At 40.6% G+C, this 11,467-nt stretch overlaps 1 non-coding gene across 1 annotated transcript; it reads right to left on the bottom strand.

Moving 5' to 3' along the window:
* Positions 1–1,430: 1,430 nt before the first annotated feature.
* On the bottom strand, positions 1,431–1,538 carry LOC112793952 (small nucleolar RNA R71). The gene has a single exon (XR_003198637.1). It is a non-coding gene; the product is annotated as a small nucleolar RNA R71 (small nucleolar RNA).
* Between the last annotated feature and the right edge of the window lie 9,929 nt (positions 1,539–11,467).

Raw genomic sequence — 11,467 nt, 5'->3', positions numbered from 1 at the left:
TAATATAGAGAATTGAAGATTCAGAACATTCAGCAGAGGAATTACATAGAAAAAGCTGGGCGTTCAAAACGCCCAGTGAGGAAGGAAAACTAGCGTTTAAACGCCAGCCAGGGTGCCTGGCTGGGCATTTAACGCCCAAAAGGGTAGAGCTTTGGGTGTTAAACGCCAGAATGGATACCATTCTATGCATTTAACGCTAGGATGGCACAAGAGGGAAGATTTTGTTTTAATGCAGATTTTTTTCAAGTTTTCAAAATTTTTCAAAATCAAATCTTTTCAAATCATATCTTTTCAATCATATGTTTTCAAAATCAATTTCTTTCCATTTTCAAAAATACTTGCTATCAATTAATGATTTGATTCAACAATTCAAGTATGTTGCCTTTTCTGTTGAGAAAGGTTTAATGTTTGAATCATATCTTTTCTTGTTAGCCAAGTCATTAATTTTCAAAATCAAATCTTTTTAAATTGTTTTTCAAATCATATCTTCTCAATCACATCTTTTTAAAAAAAAACCATAACTTTTAAATCATTTTTTAATCACATCTTTTTCAAAATAGTTTTCAATCATATCTTTTTACTTTCTAATTTCAAAATCTTTTTCAAAAATCACTTGATTTCTTTTTCCACTCTTAATGTTTTCGAAAATCAATTAGTGTTTTTCAAAATGTTTTTAAAATCTTTTTATTTTTATTTCTTCCCCTCTTCTCACATCCTTCTATTTATGGACTAACACTACTCCTCAATGCACAATTCGAACTCCATCTTTCCTTGATAAGTTCAAATTTTCTACCTCTTCCTTCCATTTTTCTTTTCCTCTGACACTTCAAGGAATCTCTATACTGTGACATAGAGGATTCCATACTTTCTTGTTCTCTTCTCTTTCATATGAGCAGGAGCAAAGACAAATCATTCTTGTTGAGGCTGACCCTGAACCTGAAAGGACCTTGAAGTGAAAGCTAAGAGAAGCTAAGGCACAACTCTCTGTAGAGGACCTAACAGAAATCTTCAAACAAGAAGAAAACATGGCAGCCGAAAACAACAACAATGCCAACAATGCAAGGAAAGTGCTGGGTGACTTTACTGCACCTACTCCTGACTTCTATGGGAGAAGCATCTCTATCCCTGCCATTGGAGCAAACAACTTCGAGCTTAAGCCTCAATTAGTTTCTCTGATGTAACAGAATTGCAAGTTCCATGGACTTCCATTGGAAGATCCTCATCAGTTTTTAGCTGAGTTCTTGCAAATCTGTGACACTGTCAAGACTAATGGGGTTGACCCTGAGGTCTACAGACTTATGCTATTCCCTTTTGCTATAAGAGACAGAGCTAGGATATGGTTGGACTCACAACCAAAAGAAAGCCTGAACTCTTGGGAAAAGCTAGTCAATGCCTTCTTGGCAAAGTTCTTTCCACCTCAAAAATTGAGTAAGCTTAGAGTGGAAGTCCAAACCTTCAGACAGAAGGAAGGTGAATCCCTCTATGAAGCTTGGGAAAGATACAAACAATTGATCAGAAAGTGCCCTTCTGACATGCTTTCTGAATGGAGCATCATAGGTATCTTCTATGATGGTCTGTCTGAACTGTCCAAGATGTCTTTGGATAGCTTTGCTGGAGGATCTCTTCATCTAAAGAAGACGCCTGCAGAAGCTCAAGAACTCATTAAAATGGTTTCAAATAACCAACTCATGTACACTTCTGAAAGGAATCCTGTGAACAATGGGACAAATAAGAAGAAAGGAGTTCTTGAGATTGATACTCTGAATGCCATATTGGCTCAGAACAAAATATTGACTCAACACGTCAATATGATTTCTCAAAGTCTGTCTGGAATGCAAGCTGCACCAGGCAGTACTGAGGACGCTTCATCTGAAGAAGAAGCTTATGACCCTGAGAATCCTTGAATAGAAGAGGTGAATTACATGGGAGAATCCTATGGAAACACCTATAATCCTTCATGGAGGAATCATCCAAATCTCTCATGGAAGGATTAACAGAGACCACAACAAGGTTTCAACAACAATAATGGTGGAAGAAACAGGTTTAGCAACGGCAAGCCTTTTCCATCATCTTCTCAGCAACAGACAGAGAATTCTAAGCAGAGCCATTCTGACTTAGCAACCATGGTCTCTGACCTAATCAAAACCACTCAAAGTTTCATGACTGAAACAAGGTCCTCCATTAGAAACTTGGAGGCACAAGTGGGACAGCTGAACAAGAAAATTACTGAACTCCCTTCTAGTACTCTTCCAAGCAATACAGAAGAGAATCCAAAAGGAGAATGCAAGGCCATTAACATGACCCACATGGCCGAATTTGGAGAGGAGGAAGAGGCAGAGATCGCCACTGAGGAAGACCTCAATGGACATCCACTGGCCTCCAATGAGTTCCCTAATGAGGAACAATGGGAATCTGAGGCTCACACAGAGACCATAGAGATTCCATTGGATTTACTTCTGCCATTCATGAGGTCTGATAAGTATTCTTTCTCTGAAGAGGATGAGTATGTCACTGAAGAGCAAGTTGCTAAATACCTTGAAGCAATCATGAAGCTAAATGACAAGTTATTTGGTAATGAGACTTGGGAGGATGAACCCCCTTTGCTCACCAAAGAATTGGATGACTTGTCTAGGCAGAAACTACCTCAAAAGAGACAAGATCCTGGGAAGTTCTCAATACCTTGTGCCATAGGCACCATGACCTTCAAGAAGGCCTTGTGTGACCTAGGGTCAAGTGTAAACCTCATGCATCTCTCTGTAATGGAGAAGCTAGGGATCTTTGAGGTACAAGCTGCAACAATCTCACTAGAGATGGCAGACAATTCAAGAAAACAAGCTTATGGGCTTGTAGAGGATGTTCTGGTAAAGATTGAAGACCATTACATCCCTGCTGATTTCATAGTCCTAGAAACTGGGAAGTGCATGGATGAATCCATCATCCTTGGCAGACCTTTCCTAGCCACAGCAAAGGCTGTGATTGATGTGGACAGAGGAGAATTGATCATTCAAGTGAATGAAGAATCCTTTGTGTTTAAGGCTCAAGGATATCCCTCTATCACCATGGAGAGGAAGCATGAAGAGCTTCTCTCAAAACAGAGTTAAATAGAGCCCCACAGTCAAACTCTAAGTTTGGTGTTGGGAGGCCACAACCAAATTCTAAGTTTGGTGTTGAACCCCCACATTCAAACTCTAACTTTGGTGTTGGGAGGTTCCAACATTGCTCTGAGTATCTATGAGGCTCCATGAGAGCCCTCTGTCAAGCTACTGACATTAAAGAAGCGCTTGTTGGGAGGCAACCCAATGTTATTTTTATCTATTTTTCTTTGTTATTTTATGTTTATGTAGGTTGATGATCATGGGAAGTCACAAAATCAATTGAAAAAGCAAAAATAGAATGAAAAATAGAAAAAAAATAGCACACCCTGGAGGAAGACTTTGTTGGCGTTTAAATGCCAGTAAGGGCAGCAAATGGGCGTTTAATGCGCAGTCTGGCACCATTCTGGGCGTTTAACGCCAAAAAGGGGCACCAGACTGGCGTTAAACGCCAGGAAAGGGCAAGAAGCTGGCGTTAAACGCCAGAAATGGGCACCAGCCCGACGTTTAACGCCAGAATTGGCATAAAGAGCATTTTTGCTCGCCACTTGGTGCAGGGATGACTTTTCCTTGACACCTCAGGATCTGTGGACCCCACAGGATCCGCACCTACCCCACCACTCTCTCTCTTCTTCACCCATTCACCAATCACCTTAACACCTCTTCCCCAAAAACCCCTCACCTATCAAATCCCATCTTTCTCTTCACCACTCTCATCCATCCTTCATAAAACCCCACCTACCTCACCATTCAAATTCAAACCACTTTCCCTCCCAAACCCACCCTCACATAGCCGAACCTTACCCCTCTCTCCACTCCTATATAAACCCATCTTTACCACCTCATTTTCACACAACTTAAACATTACTTCTCTCCCTTTGGCCAAACCACAAAGCCATCTCCATCTCCTTCATTTCTTCTTCTTCTACTCTCTTCTTTCTTCTTTCTTCTTTTGCTCGAGGACGAGCAAACCTTTAAAGTTTGGTGTGGTAAAAGCATTGCTTTTTGTTTTTCCATAACCATTTATGGCATCCAAGGCCGGAGAAACCTCTAGAAAGATGAAAGGGAAGGCAAAAGCTTCCACCTCCGAGTCATGGGAGATGGAGAGATTCATCTCAAGGGTGCATCAAGACCACTTCTATAAAGTTATGGCCTTGAAGAAGGTGATCCCCGAGGTCCCTTTTAAACTAAAAAAGAGTGAATATTCGGAGATCCGACATGAGATTCGAAGAAGAGGTTGGGAAGTTCTTACCAACCCCATTCAACAAGTCGGAATCTTAATGGTTCAAGAGTTCTATGCCAATGCATGGATCACCAAGAGCCATGATCAAAGTGTGAACCCGAACCCAAAGAATTGGCTTACAATGGTTCGGGGAAAATACTTAGATTTTAGTACGGAAAATGTAAGGTTGGCATTCAACTTGCCCATGATGCAAGGAGATGAACACCCTTACACTAGAAGGGTCAACTTTGATCAAAGGTTGGACCAAGTCCTCAAAGACATTTGTGAAGAGGGCGCTCAATGGAAGAGAGATTCAAGAGGGAAGCCGGTTCAACTAAGAAGGCATGACCTCAAGCCCATGGCTAGAGGATGGTTGGAGTTTATCCAACGCTCAATCATTCCTACTAGCAACCGGTCTGAAGTTACTATAGACCGGGCCATCATGATTCATAGCATCATGATTGGAGAAGAAGTAGAAGTTCATGAGGTTATAGCCCAAGAACTTTATTAGGTGGCGGACAAGTCCTCTACCTTGGCAAGGTTAGCCTTTCCTCATCTCATTTGTCACCTCTGTTATTCAGTTGGAGTTGACATAGAGGGAGACATCCTCATTGATGAGGACAAGCCCATCACTAAGAAAAGGATGGAGCAAACAAGAGAGCCCATCACTAAGAACCCTGGACACCTCTAATTGGGGACTCTAGCAAAGCTGAGTCACAATCTGAAAAGGTTCACCTAATTATGTGTCTGTGGCATGTATGTATCCGGTGGTAATACTGAAAGACAGAGTGCTTTGGGCCACGGCCAAGACTCATAAAGTAGCTGTGTTCAAGAATCATCATACTTAACCAGGAGAATCAATAACACTATCTGGATTCTGAGTTCCTACAGAAGCCAATCATTCTGAATTTCAAAGGATAAAGTGAGATGCCAAAACTGTTCAGAGGCAAAAAGCTACTAGTCCCGCTCATCTAATTGGAGCTAAGTTTCATTGATAATTTGGAGCCTATAGTATATTCTCTTCTTTTTATCCTATTTGATTTTCAGTTGCTTGGGGACAAGCAACAATTTAAGTTTGGTGTTGTGATGAGCGGATAATTTATACGCTTTTTGGCATTGTTTTTAGTATATTTTTAGCATGTTTTAGTTAGTTTTTATTATATTTTTATTAGTTTTTATTTAAAATTCAATTTTCTGGATTTTACTATGAGTTTGTGTGTTTTTCTATGATTTCAGGTATTTTCTGGCTGAAATTGAGGGACCTGAGCAAAAATCTGATTTAGAGGCTGAAAAGGACTGCAGATGCTGTTGGATTCTGACCTCCCTGCGCTCTCAATTGCGTTGGAAAGTAGACATCCTGGGATTTCCAGCAATGTATAATAGTCCATACTTTGCCCGAGATTTGATGGCCCAAACAGGCGTTCCAAGTCAGCTCAAGAATTCTGGCGTAAAACGCTAGAACTGGCACAAGAATGGGAGTTAAACGCCCAAACTGGCACAAAAGCTGGCATTTAACTCCAAGAAAAGTCTCTACACATGAAAGCTTCAATGCTCAGCCCAAGCACACACCAAGTGGGCCCGTAAGTGGATTTTTATGTCATTTACTCATCTTTGTAAACCCTAAGCTACTAGTTCTCTACAAATAGGACCTTTTGCTATTGTATTTGACATCTTTTGATCACTTTAGATCTTAGGATCATCTTTGGACGTCTAGTTCTTAGATCATGGGGGCTGGCCATTAGGCCATGCCTAGACCTTGTTCTTATGTATTTTCAACGGTGGAGTTTCTACACACCAAAGATTAAGGTGTGGAGCTCTGCTGTACCTCGAGTATTAATGCAATTACTATTGTTCTTCTATTCAATTCAGCTTATTCTTGTTCTAAGATATCACTTGTTCCTCAACTTGATGAATGTGATGATCCGTGACACTCATCATCATTCTCACCTATGAACGTGTGCCTGACAACCACCTCCGTTCTACCTTAGATTGAGTGGATATCTCTTGGATTCCTTAATCAGAATCTTCGTGGTATAAGCTAGAATTGATGGCGGCATTCAGGAGAATCCGAAAGGTCTAAACCTTGTCTGTGGTATTCTGAGTAGGATTCAAGGATTGAATGACTGTGACGAGCTACAAACTCCTGAAGGCTGGGCGTTAGTGACAGACGCAAAAGAATCACTGGATTCTATTCCAACCTGATTGAGAACCGACAGATGATTAGCCGTGCTGTGACAGAGCGCGTTAAACATTTTCACTGAGAGGATGGGACTGTAGCCATTGACAATGGTGATTCCCAACATACAGCTTGCCATGGAAAGGAGTAAGAAGGATTGGATGAAGACAGTAGAAAAGCAGAGAGACGGAAGGGACAAAGCATCTCCATACGCTTATCTGAAATTCTCACCAATGAATTACATAAGTATCTCTATCTTTATTTTATGTTTTATTCATCTTTTAATCATTAATCCTCCATAACCATTTGAATCCACCTGACTGAGATTTACAAGATGACCATAGCTTGCTTCATACCAACAATCTCCGTGGGATCGACCCTTACTCGCATAAGGTTTATTACTTGGACGACCCAGTGCACTTGCTGGTTAGTTGTGCGAAGTTGTGATAAAGAGTTGAGATTGCAATTGAGCGTACCATGTTGATGGCGCCATTGATGATCACAATTTCGTGCACCAAACTCTCATTTTGGGAAGACCTTTCCTAGCAACTGGCCGAACCCTTATTGATGTTCAAAAACGGGAAGTAACCCTGAGAGTTAATGAGGATGAGTTCAAGTTGAATGTTGTCAAAGCCATGCAGTATCCAGACACCCAAAATGACTGCATGAGCGTTGATATTATTGACTCTCTGGTAAAAGAAGTCAATATGGATGAGAGTCTCAAATCAGAGCTGGAGGACGTCTTTAAAGATGTTCAGCCTGATCTGGAGGAATCAGAGAGAATAATAGAACCTCTGAAAATCCCTCAGGAAGAGGAGAAACCTCCTAAACCCGAGCTCAAACCCATTACCACCATCCCTGAAATATGCATTTCTGGGAGAAGGTGAATCCTTTCCTGTAATCATAAGCTCTACCTTAGAGCCACAGGAAGAGGAAGCACTAATTCAAGTGCTAAAGACACACAAGACAGCTCTTGGGTGGTCCATCAGTGATCTTAAAGGCAATAGCTCAACCAGATGCATGCACAAGATTTTATTGAAGATTGACGCTAAGCCAGTGGTTCAACCACAAAGGCGGCTGAATCCAGCCATGAAGGAGGTGGTGCAAAAGGAGGTCACTAAATTACAAGAGGCTGAGATTATTTATCCCATTTTTGATAGCCCCTAGGTAAGCCATGTCCAAGTCGTCCCTAAGAAAGGCGGCATGACAGTAGTCCATAATGAAAAAAATGAACTGGTTCCTACAAGAACAGTTACAGGGTGGCGTATGTGTATTGATTACAGAAGGCTCAATACAGCTACCAGAAATGATCATTTTCCTTTACCATTCATAGACCAGATACTAGAAAGACTAGCAGGTCATGAATACTACTGCTTCCTGGACGGATATTCAGGTTATAATCAAATTACAGTAGATCCCTAGGATCAAGAGAAAACAGCATTCACATGTTCATCTGGAGTATTTGCATACAGAAGGATGCCATTTGTTCTGTGCAATGCACCTGCAACCTTTCAAAGGTGCATGCTCTCAATTTTCTTTGATATGGTGGAAAAATTTCTGGAAGTCTTCATGGATGACTTCTCAGTATTTGGAGACTCATTCAGCTCCTGTCTTGACCATCTAGCACTTGTTCTAAAGAGGTGCCAAGAGACTAACCTGGTTTTAAACTGGGAGAAATGTCACTTTATGGTGACTGAAGGAATTGTCCTTGGACACAAAATTTCGAACAAGGGAATAGAAGTGGATCAAGCTAAGGTAGAGGTAATTGAAAAATTACCACCACCAGCCAATGTTAAGGCAATCAGAAGCTTTCTGGGGCATGCAGGATTCTATAGGAGGTTTATAAAGGATTTTTCAAAAATCGCCAAACCTCTAAGTAATCTGCTAGCTGCTGACACGCCATTTATCTTTGATTAGGAGTGTCTGCAGGCGTTTAAGACTCTGAAAGCTAAGCTGGTCACAGCACCAGTCATCTCTGCACCAGACTGGACATTACCATTTGAATTAATGTGTGATGCCAGTGACCATGCCATTGGTGCAGTGTTGGGACAAAGGCATGACAAGCTTCTGCACGTCATTTACTATGCCAGTTGTGTTTTAAATGACGCACAGAAGAATTACACAACCACAGAAAAAGAGTTGCTTGCAGTGGTTTACGCCATTGACAAGTTTAGATCCTATTTAGTAGGATCAAAAGTGATTGTGTACACTGATCATGCTGCTCTTAAATATCTACTCACAAAGCAGGATTCAAAACCTAGACTCATCAGATGGGTGTTGCTTCTGCAAGAGTTTGATATAGAACCAAGTAGCAGATCACCTGTCCCGAATAGAACCAGTAGAAGGGGCGTCCCTTCCTCTTACTGAGATCTCTGAAACCTTTTTGGATGAGCAACTCTTTGCCATCCAGAAAGTTTCATGGTTTGCAGACATTGCAAACTACAAGGTAGTGAGATTCATACCCAAAGACTACAGTAGGCAGTAATCAAAGAAACTGATCACAGATGCAAAGTACTATCTTTGGGATGAACCATATCTCTTCAAGAGATGTGCAGACGGAGTAATCCATAGATGTGTGCCTAAAGAAAAAGCACAGAAGATCCTTTGGCACTGCCATGGATCACAGTATGGAGGACATTTTGGAAGTGAGCGAACAGCCACAAGAGTCCTCCAATGTGGCTTCTACTGGCCTACTCTCTATAAAGACTCCCGAGTGTTTGTACTCAATTGTGACAGTTGCCAAAGATCTGGCAATCTGCCTCACAGTTATGCCATGCCTCAACAAGGGATCTTGGAGATCGAGTTGTTTGATGTATGGGGTATTGACTTCATGGGGCCATTCCCACCATCATACTCAAACACTTATATTCTGGTGGCAGTGGATTATGTATCCAAATGGGTAGAAGCTATAGCAACACCCACTAATGACACTAAGACAGTGTTAAAATTCCTCCAGAAACACATCTTCAGCAGATTTGGCACCCCTGGAGTACTAATCAGTGATGGGGGCACTCATTTCTGTAATAAACATCTTTACTCTGCTTTGGTTTGTTATGGAGTTAGCCACAGGGTAGCTACTCCATATCATCCACAGACAAATGGGCAAGCTGAAGTCTCTAACAGAGAACTTAAAAGAATCCTGGAATGGACTGTAATTAACCGTAGAAGGGATTGGGCAAGAAGCTTGGATGATGCTCTGTGGGCATACAGAATAGCATTCAAAACCCCTATAGGGACCTCCCCATACCAGCTTGTGTATGGAAAGGCATGTCACTTGCCAGTGGAACTGGGCGACCAGATTCCTAAACCTTGATGCCAAGTTAGCTGGAGAAAAGCATTTGCTCTATTTAAATGAGCTAGAGGAATTTAGACTCAATTCTTTCGAAAGTGCAAAAATTTACAAAGAGAAAGCAAAAAGATGGCATGATAAGAAACTGTCATCCAGAGTCTTTGAGCCTGGATAGAAAGTTTTGCTATTTAATTCTAGGCTCAGATTATTCTCCGGGAAATTGAAATCCGGTGGAGAGGACCATATGTGATTACAAGTGTGTCACCATATGGATACGTAGAGCTTCAGGATAATGATTCTAACAAAAAGTTCATTGTTAATGGACAGAGAGTTAAACATTATCTTGAAAGCAATTTTGAGCTAGAATGCTCAAAACTGAGGCTTGATTAAAGCTCAGTAATAGTCCAGCTAAAGACAATAAAGAAGCACTTACTGGGAGGCAACCCAGTCAGTTACAAAGTTTATTTATTAACTAATTAATTTTTATAGGTATATCTCAGTTATCTTCAAGGTAGAATAGCAATTGCTTGAGTTCACAAAGTTACAAGGGAATTTGGAAGCTCAATGGCATGAAAAAGCCAATAAGAAATATTTTGGGCGTTGAACGCCCAAAAGAAGCATCCACTGGGCGTTCAACGCCAGTAAGGATAGCCATCTGGGCATTAAACGACAGAAAGAAGCATCTTCTGGGCGTTGAACGCCAGAAAGAAGCACCTTCTGGGCGTTCAACGCCAGATTGCAGCATCCTGGGCATTCAGAAAAACGCCCAGTGACAAAGGAGTTCCTGGCGTTCAACGCCAGAAAGAAGCAACACCTGGGCGTTGAACGCCCAGGAGAAGCTGCACATGGGTGTTAAACGCCCAAAACATGCAGCGTTTGGGCGTTTAACGCCAGGATGGTGGGGAGGAGGTAAATTCGTTTTTTCTTCACATTTTTTTTAATTTTCTACATTTCAATTCATGATTTCTTGCATAAACATGTTACAAATTTTCATCCTTTAATTCCAAAAATTTTAATCCTAATTTCTAAAAAACTTTTTTTTCCAAAAATATCAAATGTATCTTAATCCATAAACACAAATCTTTTTCCAATCCAATCTAACTCTTTTTCAAATCCTTTTTAATTTCTTCTCATATCTTTTTCAACTCATCATATCTTTTGAATTTCGAAATTGCCTCTCCCTCTATTCCTCTTATTTCCTTTCTTTTGCTTGAGGACAAGCAAACCTCTAAGTTTGGTGTGATTTGCCATGATCACTGAGCTAAAACTCATCAAGATCATGGCACCTAAGGGAACAGGAAGAGCAAGGATGTGACTTGAAGGAACTGAAGCGTCGGAAATTATCTCTTGAAGGATCAAGCACCCCACAGACTAGAGGAACACCCACTTCCCAAAATAAAGGTTGTTGAGTCCTAATCTTTGCCTTAACTCTGTGATAAATATTCTTATTATGAATTTACCTTAGAAGTTATATATTAGTAGTAGTAATTAGTATCTCTATTTTGATTTTATCTCCAATTAATCTATAATTTATTTTTCTCATCATCATCAAACATGAATAAAATAGTAAATTTTTAGAATAAAGAGGCAATATTTTTTTTCGAGTTCTTAATAAGGAAAATTCTAATTATTTATATGTGGTGGCAATACTTTTTGTCTTCTAAATGAATGCCTGAACAGTGCATATC

This window comes from Arachis hypogaea, chromosome 3 (genome assembly GCF_003086295.3).
Source record: "Arachis hypogaea cultivar Tifrunner chromosome 3, arahy.Tifrunner.gnm2.J5K5, whole genome shotgun sequence".
Lineage (NCBI taxonomy): Eukaryota > Viridiplantae > Streptophyta > Magnoliopsida > Fabales > Fabaceae > Arachis > Arachis hypogaea.
This window is presented reverse-complemented; position numbering and strand designations above follow the sequence as displayed.